Below are 18,544 nucleotides of genomic sequence, written 5' to 3' on the forward strand. Positions count from 1 at the left end.
CAATTTGTTAAAAGGGTAGATCTCATGTTAAGTGTTATTTCCACAATAAAATGATTTTTTTAAATGCAACTAATTTTTGTAGGTTGATTTTGTACCTTGCAACTTTACTAAATTTATCAGCTCTAAGAGTTTCTTTGTAGAATCTTCAGGAGTTTCTACATATAATATTATGTCATCTGCAAACATAATTTTACTTCTTCTTTTCTTATTAGGATGTCTTTTATTTCTTTTTTCTTGTCTAGTTTCTCTGGCTGGAACTTCAAATACTAGGTTGAATAGAAGTGGTGAGAGTGGGCATCCTTGGCTTGCTCCTGGTCTTACATAAAAGTTCAGTGGAAAAACCATTGAATTTTCAATCAATCAGGTAATCAACAATTACAAGTGCCAACTGTGGTTCAAAGGATCTTGATTTAAATTTTTTTCTAAGCTTGCTTATATAATTACTGTGTTACCCTGGGTCCTGTTCTAACTCCATATACAATAAAATGAGGGACCTGCATTAGATTATAAGGTCCTGCCCTAATTCAACATTTCTTCTAAATCTGTAATTCTAAGACTATTATTTAGCACCTACTAGACATTTAACCAATGGAAGGTATAAGAGAAGAAATATCATTCAATTATTGATCAGTCAACAACTTCTATCAAGCAATTATTATATAGAAAGAAGTATCCTTATTTCCCTCCATGGGGAAGATTACAATCTGTAAGGAAGGTAATACATACATATATGGGAAGTTCAATATCAGTAATAGAAATGTAACAGTGCAGTACAAGAAGGCAGTACATGATGCATTGTCAAATGAAGGGCATGGGAACAGTTTTCTCATCAAGCAGTTCATAGAGTAGCTGATATAGCAAGATTTATTCTCAACAAAGGGATCACAGCAAAATACATGGCCAACACGAGTGGCATTATGAAAAATTAGGTCAGGAATTCAGAGAAGAGAATTGGCTAGAATTGTTGGGGATGGGTTTTGGAAGAGATGTGTGTGTAGTGGATATTTGCAGGGGTTTGGCTCCTGTGTCCATTCTCCCTTATTTTGGAAACTATCCTGATTTCTTTCTGAGAAGCACCCCTCCCCACCCCCATCAGCCCAGGAACTGCAGGTTGGGTTACCGGTGGGAACACCAAATTCCTCCCTCCATCTCCCAATTATAAGATTGGTCCAGGGATGGACTTATGACCCAATCACAGCCAAGGAACACATGCAACATCTGCTGGGGCTATTAGGAGAGAGGAAAGTTCTCTTTCTCACTGGGCTTGAACTTGGAGTTCACCTTGCAATGCAGACCTCTTGCCACCACAAATGTAGAGTCTGTCTGAGAGTTGTGCCAATCTGGAGTAAGCAAGACCAAGAGATGACACCAGGTACTAGTGACTTCATCCAAGACCCTGAATCAAGCCATGCCTGAAGACATACCTGTCCCCTGGACTTTTCAACTGTGTAGTCAATACATTTTCTTTCTTCTTATACGAACTTGGGCTTGGTTTTCTTGGAACAGAAAGTATATTGTTACAATGTGGCCCTTGAACTAGATTTGAGTGGATGGAGGTGAATGAAGAGGGCAACCCAGGCAGATGTTGCCATATGGATAAGAAAGTGGTATTCATGGAGCTGTATAGAAACGTACTGGAGAGAGGGTCTTGGTGGACAATGTGCAAAATACCCTGCAAGAGAATATGTGTTTTCACTCTTCTGGGTACATTTATCTATGTTGACAAATGCAGTGGGATTACTGGGGGGTGGAATGTAATGCAAGGACAGAGGTAGAGAGAGAGAGAGCTCTAAAAATAATGAAATTACAACAACAAGTGTTCACTGAACACTTTACTATATGCTAGGCACTATGCTAAGCATTTGTTTCCTCATTTAATTCTTTCAACAGCCATGGTATTATTATTTATCAATTTTACAGATGGGAAAACTGAGGCACAAAGAATTTGCCCAAAATGACCCAGTTAACAAGTGTCAGAGCTGGGATTTTAACCTGAAAACCCAAGCTGACTAGATCCTGCCTACTTTACTTGCCTCCTTCTGCTTCTACAGATGTGGCCTCTGCCTTGGGGTAGCCGTGGGCCAGCAAGGTGGTGAGGGAGGAAAAGGACACAGCTGTTGCAACAGGGGCCACAGGAGAATACAGAATTCAAATTGTTTTTTTCCCAGAGCTGGTCCTGATTTGACAATTTGTTCATATTCACTTATTTTTTTTTAAAGTTTGTGGCTGGGCAAATGCTAGAACTCTGGCTCCTCTGCCCTCAATCAACACCAGTCCTTGGGACCGGCAGATGACTCCAGGTGGCTGCCTCTAGTCAGTTCTGACAACCTCCTGGGCTGGCGGAGACACCGAGAGGGGAGCAAGTCTTCTGGACCAGCTTCTCACTGGCCCCGGCTTGCTCCCTCCTCCTCCCTGCTTCTTTCCGGCTATGCATCTTTCCTTTGGATTGCCTCAGGAAAAGGAAAGAAGAAATGTTTTTTAAAAAGAAGTTTAATGAAACCAAACACTTGTATTTCCATCTATTGACATTGGATTTGTGCTTCTCCAGCACAGCCATTTGGGACAAGTCTTTAACTGCCTCTCTTCGCCTGACGGTCTAATGCAAACAGACCATAGAAAAATAAACTCTCCCCCCAAATATTATCTTAGGCCTCATTTTATCATGCTTCCTTGAGCTGTCTCTGTAAAAGGGAAGAAAAGAGAATGTGGGTTTTAGTTTGGGCAGGGCTGGAGAGGGCCCCCCACCCATTCTCCCCCATGTGGTCTGCTTCCCAGAGCACTCACTACCCATCCCATTTCCATTAGGCCTCACTCAGGCCCGTCTCCTCTCCAGTTCTTGTTCATTCACCTGTAAAATGGGCTACTGACACCTGTCTACAAGATTGCTGTAAGATAGAGGTGGCAAACACAAGTACCTCTGGGACTCAGAAAACAGGGAAAGTATAAAACAGGGTGGTAGGCTCTGCTCTAACTAGAGAGAAAATGCCCCTTACCCAAATGGTCTCATTCAGCTTAAAACAAACAAACAAACCAAAAAGCCCAACAAGCAAAAACACTCTTGCAAGCCAAAACAAAACATAGTCCCAAGCTGGGTTTGGGCTTAGGGCTACCCGTTTTCAGTTCCGCAAGGATTTTGACAGAATGTTTGAAAGATGTGGCTTAAAATCCATATACCTCTAGGATGGGTGATTGTCACAATTTATCTTCTAAGGCGGAGAAAATGAGGACCTTCTCTCCCCTCAGGTGGGCTCTGATGGGGTGGAGAGATGGGGAGAAAGACTATGGATGTGCAGAGCCTGGGGAGACTTCTTAGGGGATCAAAAGCTTAGTGAGAGAAGGCTGGGCCAATGGAGGCCATCTTGACTCTTTCTCTAGCCCCCAACCTCTCCCCAGTTTGGAGCCTTTTTAACTATTAGCTGCCCAGTTCCCTATCCTCCTTTTCCTAGATTCTCTCCTAATTATATACTGTGTCGATCAGGATGGGCTATTATGCTGCAGAAATGAACAACCCTAAGATGTCCATGGCTTAAAACAAAGGCTTACATCTTGCTTATGCTGTGTGTCTATGACATCTTAGCAGGGGCCTCTATGACATCTTAGCAGGGGCCAAAGGCTTACATCTTGCTTATGCTGTGTGTCTATGACATCTTAGCAGGGGCCTCAGCCACCTTCTCAGATATCCTCAGAGGCTGTGCGGGTGCTGACTGGCAATCATGCTTTGCCATGAAAGTGATACATGTAACTTCCACTCACAGTTCACTAGCCAGGAGTAAACACATGCAACCTCCCGACCACAAGGTGGGTGAAATGGCATGCTAGAAATATGCTCAGAAATATTTGATAAACAACATTCATAAAACAGTCCTTCCTTTTCATGGTTCTGATATGCACAAATTTCAGTTATCATGATTTAGTTAAATAATACCGGTCCCCAACAAAATGGTTCAAATTTGCATCACCATAGTACATGACTGTAATTGCATAGAGTACAAATTTCACTGCCCACCCTTCAGGTCACAGACCACTTTGTAAACAACAAATGTGCATCATGATGTGAGCAATAGCATCAGTTCTTTCAAAGTCTGTCTGTGATTGGTCACCATGCATCTGCTACTCAGTTCATGCACAGATAGCAGTGCATATAGCTACGTTGCCTCTTTATCTCCCTGTGATAAACTAACATGATATCTTACAAATATAGATAATCTATAGAGGGTTAGATAACAAAAATACAAGTACAACAGAGAAACAAAAAGTGTTAATGCTGGAAGTGAAATTGGATGTGAATAGAAGATATGGAAATGGCAACCGCAAAACAAAGATAGGATGAGACATGGGGCCCTAGAAGTGATGTCTCAAACCATACTGGAAAGTCCGATGAGTATAAAAAACAAGATAAAGTCACTTCATCATCTTTTAGTTTATATTGCACTAGAAACAGAAAGCCACTTAAGGTTGAAACGGAGGGTTTTTTTTTCTATTTTGGATTGAAGACTGTAATATTTTAAAATCCTAATTAGTCTGGCTAGTATTCAGGCCGAAGCATTGAAGTAAGTTGCCGCATCAAAAGAAAAAGGTAATTACAAGAAGACTGAAGAAGAACTTTTGCTGCCAATAAAGGCTTGTTTCACTATTTCATAATTCAGCATGAGATGACTGATGTTGAGCTACTGGTGAAGATGCTAGCTCAGATAAGGATGCTACAGTGAAATTTGCACCCAAATTCCAAGAAAATGAACATGTCCCAGAGGAAGTGACGCCGGCGAAAAAACTTCACCTTAAAGGAATGCTCATAGACATTTCATGGCATTGCAAGAAATATTGCAAGCCAATCCAAATTTAGAAAGAAGTGTGAAAAAGCACTAAGGCATAGACAAGATGCTTGCTCTGTAACATCAGTTATATAATGAGAAGAAGGCAGGAACTGTTCAAACTACTTTTGATAAGTTTTTTTATAAAAAACCAAAACACTGTAATTTTCAATGTTTCTAATGTTTTAAATTACAGTGTAATATGTAAATATTAGTTTTACTAATTTTTCATTTCCCAATGCATTTGGAACTTACAGTAAGAGTTTTTCACATTTTGACAAAATTTTCTAAAGGTCACAGAACAATTGTAATTTTCCCCATCGATTATCAAGATCACTTTGCAGGGTTTCAACTTACACAGGCATTTTTATGGTCCTGCACGATCCTGCAAAGCGAGGACTGCCTGTATATATACCTGGTTTGTGCAGAGTTAGATTACAATTCCTCCACATCTGCTTGTGCCAACTCAATTATGTGGAGTGTAAGGAAAATTCTGGAAAAAGAACTTGAGCCACTAGAGTTAGGTAGGTGTAGGGGTTCCAGGTATAGTTCAGAGGCTGTTATCCAACCCCAACCTGATCCAGCCACCCTGATGGCCTCTGTGTGACTCAGAGTGGGAAAGAGCTTTGTGGGCAACATGAGATGAACTGCCCCCATTTAGGGCCCATGCCATCCTGCTGTGGGATCCAGACAAAGGGAATGTGTTTCTTTACTTATTTCATGGGAGGGTAGATATATGAAATACAACTGAAATAGATACTTAAACCCTGGTCAGGGCTGAGCACCCACGGGCCTCCTCAGGCCATCTGGGCCTTGTGGCAATGCTGGAACACCCAGAGGCTGTCTGATGCCCAGGAGCAGCAGTGCCAGTGAGAGCCACCAGTCCCGGGGAGAGTGGAGAGGGCTGCTGTCAGCGCTGGGTGCAAGCAGCAGCCTCAGAAGAGCGTTGAGAGCAGGAGCTGAACGACAGTTTGATCTGTTGAGAGTGTGCGAGCTCTAGAGAGTTGCTCAGATGTTCCGGGCAGCAGGGGAGGATTAGTGGAAAGAGCTTCGCAAGGGTGCTGAGGTTCCAAAGTTATATTTAAGAGGAGCTCCACACCAGGGCAATTTAGGCTATGTTAATAAGAGCTCAGGGCTTCCCTGGTGGCGCAGTGGTTGAGAGTCCGCCTGCCGATGCAGGGGACACGGGGTCGTGCCCCGGTCCGGGAGGATCCCACATGCCGCGGAGCGGCTGGGCCCTTGGGCCATGGCCGCTGAGCCTGCGCGTCTGGAGCCTGTGCTCCCAACGGGAGGGGCCGTGGCGGTGAGAGGCCCATGTACTGCAAAAAAATAAAAAATAAAAATAAGAGCTCATTTTCCACAGTAGCAGTGAGGCCTGGGGACACTGAGGTTGTGTACAGATAGCATGGTGGTATACTTTATTGTTCAAACTGGGAATATTTTTAAAGTAAAAGAGATTGCTATGAATAATTAAATCTTTTCATAATTACGTGTACTCACCTGTGTTACAGATGGAATCCAGGTCATTGTAAATTAGAGGTCTTATCAGAATTAGTGAAAATAAATGAATTTGTCCTACCTGGTGCTACATACAGGCTGGGTTCCCTGGAAGTGGACTTTGAGATGGAGATTAGTGGGCAGGACATCTATTAGGGAGAGCTCCTGGGATTAATACCTGTGGAAGGCAAGAAGGAAAGGCAGTCTTATCAAAGACCTCAGCTGACTGGGGCTGGGACGACCTTCACAGTTTTTGCAAGTTGGTGTGAGGGGGACTGGCCTCTGTTCTCCACACCCACCAGTCATTGGATATGGCTGTTCCTGAGGGCTCTCCCCAGCTGAGGGTAGATTTCTGGAGGAGGTCTGACAGCTGGCAGCACTCCCAGCAGTCCCGAGGAGGGGTCAGGGTGGCATAGCACAGCATCTACCCCCCCAGAGGTAGAGAAGAGTTTGAGTACAAATATTACAAAGATATACACTTTAAGTTTAATCATTAGTCAAATCCTGCCAAGGAAAGATCCTATTGCATCAGCTTTGAAGAAGAGTTGGGACTTAATGTAATTAGCATACCAATGGCTCATCTGCAAAAAGAGGAACTTACTCTCTCAAACTGATTTAAAAAAAAAAAGCACTAACCTTCTTGGTACTTCTTAGAAAGCTTTTTCTCTAAGGTAAATGTCTATGTGGTAATGTTTGTATTTCAGATACTGACACAGGGCTTATAATGTTCTAGGCACAGTGTGATGTACTGTTGAAATGTTATTTAATTCTTATAACAAACCTATGAAGTAGGCACTACAGACAAAGAAACAGAGACCCTAAGATTAAGTAATCGAACTCAAGCGGTGGCGCCATGATTTGGATCAAAGTATTATACCTCCAGAGGCTGTGCTTGTAACCATTATGATATGCTGGCTCTTGATCCCACACTTTAATTTAGTAGACAGTATATCCCTGCAAAGTAATTTAACAAGTATTTATTGAGCTCCTATTGGTTGCCCATGTCTAATCTTTTTTTTTTTTTAATTTATTTATTTTTGGCTGTGTTGGGTCTTTGTTGCTGTGTGCGGGCTTTCTCTAGTTGCAGCGAGTGGGGGCTTCTCTTCATTGCGGTGCGCGGGCTTCTCATTACAGTGGCTTCTCTTGTTGTGGAGCATGGGCTCTAGGCGAGTGGGTTTCAGTAGTTTTGGCGCACGGGCTCAGTAGCTGTGACTCACGGGCTCTAGAGTGTGGGCTCAGTAGTTGCGGCACACAGGCTCAGCTGCTCCACAGCATGTGGGATCTTCCCAGACCAGGACTCAAACCCATGTTCCCTGCATTGGCAGGCGGATTCTTAACCACTGCACCACCAGGGAAGTCCCATGTCTAACCTTCGAGGAAAATAAAAACCTCTTCTCTAGGGTGATACAAAGAAGTAAAATAATAACAACTATAGTAATAGCTAACATGTAGTGAATTCTTACAATGTGCCAAGCACTGTCCTAACAGCTTTCCATGCATCACATCCTTTAACCATGCTGAAAACTTAGTGCCTGCCCAGAAGGAGATTCTGATTAGTTAGAAAGTGAGGCAGAAAATAGTTACATAACCATATGTAAGACATGAATGATTAGGGACCCTGATATGCAGGACAGGCTGTCACTGGGTGAAGTGGTCAAAGAGGGACAGGCATGGTTCAGGTCTAGGGGAAAGATTACAGGGTGTCCCCCTCCAGGTAATTAAAAAATAAGCATTACTATAAACAACAAAATAAGAGTAAAGAAATACAAGAAAATTTATAGTTTTCCCATGATGATTATTTCAGTACTTTTAAAAGAAATCTTCTGGTAACAAATTCTTTGGAATCAAACAATGCTTTTAGTTGTCCGTGCTTTGCTGGTGCTAAATTTGGCGTGGTCTGCAGTTTGGGTAATCCAGTTCTAGAGGAAGAAGAGCTTATTGTGGGCCTGTAGAATCAGCAAGCTTCATGGATCTTGAAGGATGGGTAGGATTAAGAAAGGGGAGAGAGGAGGAAAGGCTGTGCCTGGCTGGAGGGGCAGTGAAGAACTGGGAACCCTGGCCTCGCTGGAGCACATGGTGTGTGCAGGGAAGCAACTAGGTTGGGCAGGTAGTTTGGGTCTGTATTTTAAAGACCTTGAATTCCTGGTCAAGGGGTATGTAATATACCCCACATGCTATGGGACTCTGTGGGAGGTTGATGCAATTTTGTTCCTGGCATTGTCTTTCCTCCCCTAAATCTGAATGGCCAGGAAGCCAAGGTACTCAAAGCCCCCTTGAGCAGAAGTCCCAAGTAGTGGGTACCTAGGATCCCTGTGACCCCAGTGGCACTGGCCTGGGCTGTGCTCTGACTCTCTGCAGTCGCTGTTAACACCTGGGCCTTCCTTATTGCCCAGCTGCCCCTCTGAAGGGACCTTAGCAGCTCAAGGTTCTGGGCAGCTGCACAGAGTTGGGGGCTGACAGGAAGGGGCCCTAGGCCTCCCTCTGCCCTGCTACCCAGTAGTTCCCTTCTCTTGCCAAGAGTGACCCATCAGGTGTAAGCGCTCCAGCCATCTTGGTTTCACCTTTCCCTCCTTCCGCCAAACGGTTAAAACACTTTATTCTACAAACACACCACAGACAAAGCCAAGCTTGCAACTGCTCTGACCTGAAGCCTGCTGCAAGGCAGAAGAATGGCGAGAATGCATGGGGATGCTTTTACTGTGGTGCTTTTGAAGAAAAAGCCCAGGGCTTGGCTGTAGCATCAGATAACAGAGGCAGATGTGGAGTTTTAAAGACCTAAGACGGCAATGTTGTGTCGCCCGCTCTCTTTCTCCTAGTAACAGTGGGATCATAATTGCAGTTCAGGGAAGGTGCCTCACAGTTTTCTACTCTGTCAGGCACTTTCAGCTGCTGTCCTAAATTGCTACTCTATTAAGAATTTCCAGATTATTGGTGGTTGCTTCCTTTTTCTGAAGAAAAATTCAAACGTTGTTTTTCCACTTTCATCCTTTGCATTCAGGTCAGAGCCTCTGGCTTCTCTCTTTGTTAGAATGAAATATCCCAACCTGGCTGAATTCAGGATGGAAATGTTTGTGGATCTTTTGGCCAAGTGCCAGTAAGAGGGGCATAGGGGCTGGAGAATCTCTGAAAACCCAGAGGAGCTGGGTTCCCACTACCTGCAGGCGTGCTCCTGTGTGCATTTGTCCAGACTGCAAATTTTCCTTCCTGGCCTTAGTTTCTGCTCTCTGGATTCACATTATGTTCCTGTCCCTCAGGCCCGGCCCAGCCCTTTCCATGAAGCCTTCCACAAGCCCCGCCAGGCCACAGTGACCTGTCCCTGCCTACACAGCAGTCAGTTGGGTACAGCCTGATCCAGGATTCAGCTACATGCTCTTATTGCTTAGCTGTGAGCCTGCTTTCCTTAAGAAGATGGAAAGCTTGATGAAGGCAAAGACTATGTTTTCTCAGCAGTGGGCTGAGTAGAAAGTATAGGTGAATGAAATGTAATTGTACCAATTGAAAGACGGCTTAGTCAAGGCCTTTCCTGAGGATGCCAAGCTATTATAAATAACAAGATGGAAAACTTAACCTTAGCAGGGTTCTTCTCAGGGGGAGTGTGAGGGCAAGTTGCACACACTTTGATCTGTCTCATGGAAAGAAGGAAAGTGTGGCTGGAAGAGACACTCGGAGGCATTCAGCAGATAGTTGCTACACTTCTTTTCTAAGGAGTTTGCAAGTGTGAACCAGAGTCCAACTGGTTGGAAAGACAGTAGGGAGGCTGGGTTACATTTCCCCCGTCACCAGGGAAAGCTGGTATGGCCTCTAAATACCTGTGCCCAAATGTGTTTGAAGGGCCCCATCCTATGAGCCTGCCCTGGCACTCACAGCTCTCCATCTGGTCTGGTAGCCGTAACACAAACATAGTATACTCTTAATCCATCCTTTAAAAATAAATGAATGCACAAAACGAATTGAACTAATTGAGCCTTTCCTCCCCGGAGGAAAATGATTATTCATGTTGAACTCTCTCTTGGTTGAAAGGGAAGGGCTTCCCTGGTTGCGCAGTGGTTGAGAGTCCGCCTGCCGATGTAGGGGATGCAGGTTTGTGCCCCGGTCCGGGAGGATCCCACATGCCGCGGAGTGGCTGGGCCCGTGAGCCGTGGCCACTGAGCCTGTGCATCCAGAGCCTGTGCTCCGCAACGGGAGAGGCCACGACAGTGAGGGGCCTGCGTACCACAAAAAAAAAAAAAAAAAAAAAAAAGGAAAGAGAGAAACTATTTCTGGCATTTGTGTTCTCTATCCTTGATAGTCTCAGTGTGGTCCATGGACAGCATCAGTATCAATACTTGGAAGCTTGTTAGAAATGCAGAATCTCGGGCCCCACCCCAGAACTACTAGATTTGAGTCTGAACTTTAAAGAGATTTATATGTGACGCTCTATAGAACACAGAGAAAATAATCTAATGGTCTAAGTCTGGAGTTTGGAACTACAAATAAATCCCTAATGTGAATAATGGCATCTCCAGACCACCTGTCAAGCAGTATCTTTATTGAAATCTACCATGTGCCTAGTCCTGAGTTAGGCACTGCAGGAAAGAAAGAGGCAGCGGCAGGTCCAGTGAGTGAGGGCCCACAATGGGATTTCAGCCCCGAACCCTACCCACCCCTCCCTGTACAAGCCCTGACTGAGGGGCGGAATTCTCTGCAGCACAGCCTCTCGGGTGACACCAGTCACATGGATGGCCCTTGTTTTAAGCAATAACAAGTCAGTAAGATTGAGCTACCAAATCTTCAGGGAGGACAGCCCAGTTCTAACCTCCGTCATAACATTTTTCTTTTGCGATGAAGCATTGCCAGGTTTGCTGAAAGCTCATTCAGTGTTGTTAAAGCTCAAGCACTCAGGCCTCCCCAGTTTCAGGGTGGGGATTGGGGATGTAGTCCTGGCCTATTAGCCCAGCAGCACAGCTGAGCTGTTGAAGTCTATGCTCCGTGCATTGTATCTTGTGAATGGAGTTGTTTCTGAGCACAAAAACGTAGTTTCTGGAGTCAGACTGCCCTGAGTTCATTTCTAGGCTCTGCCATTTGCTAGCCTTGGGACCTGGTGCAAGCCTCAATTTTCCAACTATTAATAAAATAATACTTTATTTCCTGCTTAATTTGGATAAAATCAAATTTCTCTTTTTATGAATTTTTTTTTTCTTTTTTTTGCGGTACGCGGGCCTCTCACTGTTGTGGCCTCTCCCGCTGCGGAGCACAGGCTCCGGACGCGCAGGCTCAGCGGCCATGGCTCACGGGCCCAGACACTCCGCGGCATGTGGGATCTTCCCGGACCGGGGCACGAACCCGTGTCCCCTGCATCGGCAGGCAGACTCTCAACCACTGCGTCACCAGGGAAGCCCTTATGATTTTTTTTGATGTATCTAAGAAATCTTTGCCAAGGTCATAAAATTTTTTTCCTTCTAGACGTTATATAATCTAAGGTTTTATATTTAGATCTATGATCCATTTTTAGTTTTGAATACGCTACAAGGTGTGGAGGGTACAGAGAGGTTCTTTCTTTTCTTTTTCTTTCTGTTCTTACCTTTTTTTTTTCTTTTTGACCTATAGACGTGTAATCATTCCAGTACCATTTATCAAAAAGACCATCCTTTATCCTTTGAATTGCATTTCCACTTTTGTGAAAAATCACTGACAATATATCTGTGGGTCTATTTTTGAACTCTTTATTCTGTTCAATTGATCTCCATGTCTGTCCTTTGGCCAATACCACCGTTTTGATTTCAGTAGCTTTATGACAAGCCTTGAAACCAGGTAGTAGAGGACTACAGACTTTGTTCTTCTTTATAAAAAATACCTTGGCAATCCTAGGTGGGTTCTAGTTCCACATAAATTTTATAATTGACTTGTTAATTGCTACAAAAAAGGTTGCTGGAATTTTGCATTGGATCTATAGATAAATTTGGAAAGAATTAACATCTTTACAACAAGGAATGGATTCTTCTAATTCATGAACGTAGTACATTTCTCCATATATTTATGTTTTAATTTCTCTCAGAAATATTCTGCAGTTTTCAGTGTATAGGTCTCGCATATCTTTTGTTAAATTTATTTCTAAGTATATTTGTCACTCTTGTAAATTAACTTTTTTCAATTTCATTTGCTAATTGTTTGCTGTTAGTATATAAAAACAAAATTCATTTGTATATTAACTTTATAACATGCAACCTTGTTAAATCCATTCATAGTTTTAATAATAGTTTTGTAGATTCTTTAGAATTTTCTACCTAAGAAATCATGCCATCTGCAAATAGTTTGTTTTTCTTCCTTTTTGATGTTTAAACCATTTATTTCTTTTTATTGCCTTGTTGCAATGGCTGGCACCACCAGTATGATGTTGAACAGAAGTTATGAAAGTAGACATCCTTGCCTGTTCTCAGACTTACTGGGAAAGTGTTCAATATTTCATCTTTATACCCTTGATCATACTGAAAAAGTTCCTCTCTATTTAGATTGCTGAGAGTTTTTATCATAAATACATGCTACATTTTTTCAACTGCTTTCTGTGCATCTATCAAAGTGGTCATATTATTTTTCTCGTCTAACCTGTTAATGTGGTGAATTATATTGATTAATTTTTGAATATTAAATCAACTTTGCCTTCCTGGGATGAACCCTAGTTGGTCATGACATATTATTCTTTTCTAGATATTGTTGGGTTTAATCTGCTAATATCTTGTTAAGAATTTTTACATTTATGTTCATAAGGGATATTAACCTCTTTTATATATGCATTTGACAGGTTTTAGTATTAAAGTTTGGTAGAATTTACCAGTGAAATCACCTGTGCCTAGAATTCAGCTTTTCTGTTTCATCTGTGTAAATGTTAGGGATTTAGAGTTTTAAAGAATTTTTTTATTTCCTCTATTTTGTAGAAATCATTGATATAATTTCTTTAAAACATTCTTTAAACATTCCTTTAAAACATTCTCATATTCTCTTTTTATTATTTTAATGTCTGTAAGATCTGTTGTGATAATCCCTTTTCATTTCTGATATTGATAATTTGTGCGCTCTTTCTCAGGCAGTCTAATAAAACTTACCAAGTTTTTTTGTTCTTTACAAAGAGACAACTTTGGGGTTTGCTGATTATTTTTATTGCTTGTCTGCTTCTTATTACATTCATTTCCACTCTCATATTTATTGTTTCTTCTACAGTCATCCCTCAGTATATCTGCAGGGGATTGGTTGCAGGACCCCCTGCAACCAATATATACCAAAATTCATGGATGCTCAAGTCCCTTATATGAAATGGTCTAGTACAGTTGGCCCACCATCTCCTTGGGTTCCATATCCACGGACTTGGACGGTAGGCTATACTTTGGTTTACTTTAGGTTCAAGTGGAATCTTCAGTCGCTGATTTTAGACCTTTGTTCTTTTTGAATATAAGCATTTAAATCCATAAAATTCCCTCTAAGCACTCCTTTACCTACATCTCACAAGTTTTGTTGTATTTTTACCATCATTACATTTTAGATATTTTCTTATATCTCTCTGATTTCTTCTTTCACCCATGGGTTGTTTAGAAGTGTGTGTTTAATTTCCTAATATTTGGGTTTTTCCAATGTATCTTATTTTTATTGATTCCTAATTTAATTACATTGTGATTAGAGGATACACACTACTATTATTTCAATTTTTTTATTTTATTAGGACTTTGTTTTTAGCCTAGATGTGGTCTCTCTTGGTGAACTTGTACAGCTGAAAATAATGTCCTTCATTTGTTGGGTGTAGTGTTACATAAATATCAGTAAGTTGTTCTGAAGCTCTAGGTCTTTACTGAATTTTTTGTCTGGTGGGTCTATCAGTTGCAGAAAGAAGTGTTAAAATATCCTGTTATAGTTGTAAATTTTTCTATTTCTTTTATTCTGTCATTTTTTGCTTCATGTATCTTGAGCTTCTATTCTTACACACGTGCACATTTATGATTATTATTGACCATTATACTTTAAGTTTATCCCTTTTTAAAATTTATTTTTAAACTAGTTTGAGGAAAAATTGACAATTTTAATTGTATATATTTAAAGTATACAATGATGATTTGATATACATATACATTATAGAATGATTATCAAGATCAAGACAATTAACATACCTGTCATCTCACATAGTTAACACAGTGAACTCTTTCTTTGTGGTGAGAATGCTTAAGACCTGCTCTCAGCAACTTTCAAGTATTTAATATCATTATTAACTATAGTCACCATGCTGTACATTAGCTCCTGAGAACTTATTCTTATAACTGAAGACGTGTACCCTTTGACCTATATTATCGCATTTCTCCCTCCTCCCCCAGCTCCTGGAAATCATGATTCTATTCTCTGTTTCTGTGAAATCAGTTTGTTTTTTTTTTGTTTTTGTCTTTCACATTCCACATATAAGTGACACCATACAGTATTTGTCTTTCTCTGTCTGGCTTATTTCACTTAGCATAAAACCCTCCAGATTCATCCATGTGTAGCAAATGGCAGAACTTCCTTCCTTTTTATGGCTGAATAATATTCCATTGTGTATATATACACCATATTTTCTTTATCCATTCACACTGCCCAGAAGGCTGCTGTGGATGGAAGCTCATTTCACTTTCCCCGGTTCTTCTAAGCCACAGGATGGTTTTGAAGACCTTGCTTGCTCCATCTGCTTTGCCAGCTCAACTCCTAGGAGAGGAAACCTCTTCTGTTTCCTAGGAGTTTACTTCTTATTCCCAAAGACAGCAGGAATAAGAGAAAAGAAATCATTCTTGAAGAATCCATTGAGTTGCTTCATTTTAAAAACCATTGCTGTTTCTAAAACTAGGATACATTTTTGGAACTCTCCTGCCTACAACCCAGGCCAGGAAACATCACTTAATTAGAAATTGCACACTTAACAAGAGTTGGGAGCCAACGGAAGCAACTTCATCCATCCCAAGCACTGGACAGGGAGAGACATAAGCAGGAGCACGTGGTGTTGGCATGTGCTTTTATTGAGTGTGATGTGATGTTCAGAAAGTCTGCAGCACGTATTCCCAGTGGAAATTCTTTCAGTAACAGTGCATTAGCCAGTCAGCCCTCGCTCCCCATCGTCTCCCTTTTCCTCCTTGTTCTTTCTCTCACACAGTCATGGAATATGAGCGTCTCTCCTTGGCTGGGTCAGGATGGGGCATCACCTTCTTGACCCCATCAGCGAATGTTTGTCATGTTTTGCTATTTTCTCTGCTGGGTGCACATGTGATAACAGGTTGGAGGTCCACTCTACTCTGGGGCTTCCTTGATTTACAGCCCTCAGTTTAGATTCCAGTTCTCTCAGAATATTAAAGTAGGACGCAAACACCTGCCCCCGCCCACCTCCAACTTCCTCATCCTGTTTTCTTCTGCCCCATTTCCTCCTTCCCAAACAAGTGATTATCTAAATCTACTGGTAAAAGGTTTGCTACCTGGAGTGGTGAGTTTCTCTATTTCTGAATGTTTTTCTTGCCTGAGGCTCCCTGGGTATTTGGCATGGAGAGCACGTGTTAAGCACAGAGCAGAGCATTTGGGTCTGAGGAGAGGTGCCCATCCAGGCGAGGGAGCGGGTATAATTTCCAAGACGCCAGGACAGCATGGCTGCTCAGGCTTTGCTCGGGGCAGGTTTCAGCGCAGTTTGGACAGATGCTCATCCCCACCGCCCCCCTCAGAGAGCATCAACAGTGGTCCTGCAAGAGGCAAGGGAGGTCTGGAGGCCCTTCTAAAACAGGCCAGGACGTCCTCCTTAGGTCTCACCCTAGGAAACAATGACACATGTAAACCCGTTGCTGTCTCAGTGTCACTGGTCCGCTACTGTGCAAAAGTTTAGTTCCAAGAGCTAAAATTGAACTTTCAGTCCCAGAGCCCCCTCTGTGGGATCTACATCCTGCTCCCCACTTCCTGCCAGACAAATGATGCCTCCTTGAAATTTTAGAGATTCGTATTCTCACTAGGGAAAGAAAAAAAAAATCTTCGCTTTCCAGATTCCTCCTCTGAGTGGACTGCGGGAGATGTCTGTAAGAAATTGAGGGTAGATATCTCAGACAGGAAAGAAAAAAAAAAAAAAAAGCACTTTAAATTGACAAATCAGTCCAAACCGCTAAGGTTATAACTCTTTTTTCCCCTTTCCAGCAGAATAGTAAAACAGATGCATTATTGGCAGCCCATTAGTGCTAAGAGAGGCCGTCTCCAGCATGACATCAGCCCACGGCTTGACCCAAATCTATTATTTCACCAGAGAGCCATACGCTGCCGGCTTTCCAACAGTACAGAAGACACACATGGGGGAGAGGGGAAGAAGACATAAATAAGACACACATTGGAGACTTTTTGATGTGTTTAGCACATTTTTGTGACTTCCTTTAATACCACAGACCTTGCGTTCTTCCACGATTAGGAGAACAAAAGACAAGCCTGAGCTGGAGGTGGGGAGGAGGGAGACCCATTCAATAAAAAGTTCCATTTGCCTAATTAACATTTTTAATTCAAACACCCAAAAGGGGAGGCAGAAATGGGACGAGAACAATGCATACCACAGCTGAGTAACTGCAGATATAAAAAGTCCCTTCATTATATCAGTTGTTTTTTAATTCATAATTGAACTTAAATAAAGAGCGACCTATAGGCAGCTGTTTCTAATATCGAGTCCCCACCGCACATGAAAGACGCGTTTATTCCTGCAGCAGCCTCCCTACCCTTGGGTGTTATCAGCTGAACATGTTTTGAACCTACCTAATGCATTTGAGGTAGCTTGGGTTTATTTTTCTTTCAATAAAATAAATGGTTTTGTAATTAAATTTCTGCACTGCCTGTGCTTAATGGTTACATTGACAAGTGCTAATGTATGGCAAGAGAATGAGTTTGAAATGAAACATGCTGTTTTCAAATCTGCAAGCAATTTTGCAGTGGGGCAACCTAACCCCTCGTGCCAGCGAAACATTTTCATTAATCGGCTCCCGCGCCCCTGTCCTCTCGGCCGGCCGCGGGAGGACACTTTTTAGCTCCCTCTCTGCCCACCCCACCCCGCTCCCACCCTCGCCTTTTTCTCAAACACACGCGGACTCGCACACACACGCACGCACGCACACACACACACACACACACACACATAGCATGAAGCGAGCCGTTGTTTGAAACCATTTTGTGGTCTCTGGCAGGCGGGCCGGTGGAAATTTGCTGACTTTACACCGTGAAATGTTACAGCTGTCTCCTCCGAAGGGACTGGCTGCCTCAAAGTTTCAATCCCTGGCAGCCGGTCAACAAGAAAATCTGTCCCTCTGTTTTCCTTTTTTTTTTTTTTTAAACTTTTTCCCCTTAGCTAAATTTATTTTTGAATAAATCTTCTCATAGAAAATAGAGAACGGTTATTACATCTCTGGACTCTGTCGGTGCAAACCATTTCAAGCCATGGCAAAGGAGGCGGCCTTCCAGCCTTGCGCTTGTAGGAGGGTTCGTGCGGGGAAACCTGGATGGCGGTGGTGGCCTTGGCTGGCTCCGTTTACACCCCACCTGGGGATGGGAGCCTTCAGCGCTCTCAGGCCCGTGCAGGTACAGGCGATGGACTCATGACCCGAGGCCCTGTCCCTTCCCTGGAAGGTCGGTGTTTCATCTGACCACTAGAGGGACGGCTTCCCAGGGCGGCGGCTGCTCCTCTGGCGCCTCCTAGGCCCCCTCATCAAATGCTGGGAAGGATGTACCAGGCCCACTGCCCTGTGGGACATGCGCAGATGGAGAGCCACGGGGTCTTTGGCTCAGGGGCTGCCCACAAGGTGTGCTGCTGGCATCTTCCCTCCAGACAGGGCGGGGGAGAGGAGCCAGGGCCCACCTGTAGGAATGCTGACTCACCCTCGGGGCAGGCCAGAATTACAAGCTGTCCCACCCCAGCATGGCTTCCTCTTGCCGCGTGCTAGGACACTGTTCAGGGGAAGGGCTTCTGTGTGGTCCTGGCCTCCCTGAATTTACTGCAGTGGAAGATAGAGGAGATGGCTGCTTGCAGGTTTCGGGAGCATGAGGAAGGATCTCAACATCTCAGAGCTCCCCTGTCCCTTTCCAAAGGTGCAAATTGCCTTTAATAGGGGACAAAACTTGCACTTCATAAGAGGCTTCACTGCAGAAGTCTTTGGCAGGGAAACATAGGGACTCAGATCTTCACTACGATGTCAATGATGGGCAAGGCAAAAAGCCCGTCATGAGAGGGTGATAGAAAAAGCATCCAA

Source organism: Lagenorhynchus albirostris, chromosome 13 (genome assembly GCF_949774975.1).
Source record: "Lagenorhynchus albirostris chromosome 13, mLagAlb1.1, whole genome shotgun sequence".
In the NCBI taxonomy this organism is placed as follows: Eukaryota; Metazoa; Chordata; class Mammalia; order Artiodactyla; family Delphinidae; genus Lagenorhynchus; species Lagenorhynchus albirostris.